The sequence below is a fragment of the Carlito syrichta genome, unplaced genomic scaffold (assembly GCF_000164805.1).
Source record: "Carlito syrichta isolate Samal-C Ts95f unplaced genomic scaffold, Tarsius_syrichta-2.0.1 Scaffold95875, whole genome shotgun sequence".
Taxonomy (NCBI): domain Eukaryota; kingdom Metazoa; phylum Chordata; class Mammalia; order Primates; family Tarsiidae; genus Carlito; species Carlito syrichta.
This window is the reverse complement of record NW_007039971.1, coordinates 33162-34973: the sequence shown is the minus strand read 5'-3', so window position 1 is coordinate 34973 and position 1812 is coordinate 33162. Positions and strand designations below refer to the sequence as shown.

The 1812-nt window shown below is 45.5% G+C and overlaps 1 protein-coding gene across 1 annotated transcript in view; it reads right to left on the bottom strand.

Annotated features, from left to right (window-relative positions):
- Window positions 1-1812, bottom strand: part of RNASEH2C (ribonuclease H2 subunit C) — a 4633-nt gene that overhangs the window by 1146 nt on the left and 1675 nt on the right. The gene's annotated exons all lie outside the window — the stretch shown is intronic.

Genomic DNA, 1812 nt, shown 5'->3' with positions numbered 1-1812 from the left:
CGCCCCTCCCGCGCCCCGCCCCCACACCTCTGCAAGCCCCGCCTCTCTGTGTGCAAGTCCCCGGGTTTTTACTAAAACATGGGCTCTTGGGCTCTGGGTCCAAATGTAGCTTTAGCTTTCTTTTTTTTTGAGTCGGGGGTCTCACTCTGTCGTCCAAGCAGGAGTGCAGTGGCACGATCTCGACCTTCTGGCCTTAGGCAGTCCCTTCCACCTTATCCTCTTGAGTAGCTGGGACTACAGGCCACCACCGTGCCACCACGGCCCAGCTAATTTTTTTTATTTTTTGTAGAGAGGAGGTCTCGCTATGTTGCCCAGGATGGTCTCGAACTTTGGGGCTCAAGCGATCCTCAAGCCTCGGTCTTCCAAAGTGCTGAGATTACAGGCGTGGCCACCATGCCTGGCCGGTATTTTTTTTTTGGTACATGGCCCTTCCAAAAAGTGCACTTTTTACGTTGATTGGTAGGTAGGTTATACATTTTTTTTTTTTTTGAATTGGAGTCTCACTCTGTCGCCCAGGCTGGAGTGCAGTGGCCGTAGCCTCGACCTGCTGGGCTCCAGCAATCCTTCTGCCTCAGCCTTCCAAGTAGCTGGAACTACAGGCGTGTGCCACCATGCCCGGCTAATTTTTTATTTATTGTAGAGATGAGATCTCGCCAAGTTGCCCAGGTGGGTCTCGAACCCGCGGGCTCAGGCAATTGACTCACCTTGGCCTCCCGAAGCGCAGGATTACAGGCTGAGCCAGCGAGCCCAGCCACATTATACAGTTTTAGTTTATTAGGGACTTCAACCTTTTTCTCAGTGCATTGAAAATATTTTATCCGTTTGTGGTTTGTCTTGCAAACCTGTCTTACCAGTGATTTTTGCTGTACAAAGACTTCTTTTTTATAGTCCAATTTATTAACATTTTCATCTTATGTGTTGTAGATTTGGAAACTCTGTTTTTGGTTTCTTGACTCTCTTCTCTATTTGTTCTGATACTCAACTTAGATATGTTTTGTCACATTCTCCCATAAAGCAAACGCATATGAAACTGGAAATTTGGATTAAAATCGCATTTAATGTATACATTTGAGAAAGAAAAAAAGCATCCCTGGACATCCAGGAGCTGACCTTGGTGTTTTTCACATAAGAAAATTTGCAGAATGTCATCATTGGACAAGGTCATTCTGGGACCGTGAGGAAGCAAGACAAAAATGAAACCACTCCATAGTCAAGTCTGAACCCCCAGCATAAGCCTTGTCCAAACCACAAAAATGACAAAACATCCCTTTTTCTTGGATAATATAGTGACAGTTGTTTCATTACCGATTACAGACTTAGTCTCCATCTAGCCTTTTCTCCTTCTAGGCAAGATTTGTTAAGATAGTCCATTCACTTCTGACAGAGAAGCCTGGCTTCGTTAAGCCCTTTCCCAAATCACTGAACCCAGGCATAAATACTCCTATAAGTCCTTTGACACCTTCCTGTGATGCCCCGTTGTGCAAGAGTAATAAACCCAATTTGTTCAACTAGATGTGTTCCTGGAAGTCTTTGGCTGGTGTGTAGTGACAGAATGATTTAGAAAAAAAATCATGCCTTTATGGAAAGACACAATTATGGACTTTGCAGCAACTTGGATGGACTTAGAGTCTATCATACTCAGTGATCTGTCACAGAAACAAAGAACTGAATACCCCATGTTCTTACTCATAAGTGGACCCTGAACATTCATCATAATACTACATGAAGCCGGGCTCGGTGGCTCAGCCTGTAATCCCACGCCTTTGGGAGGCTGAGGTGAGCGGATTGCCTGAGCCCGTGGGTTTGAGACCC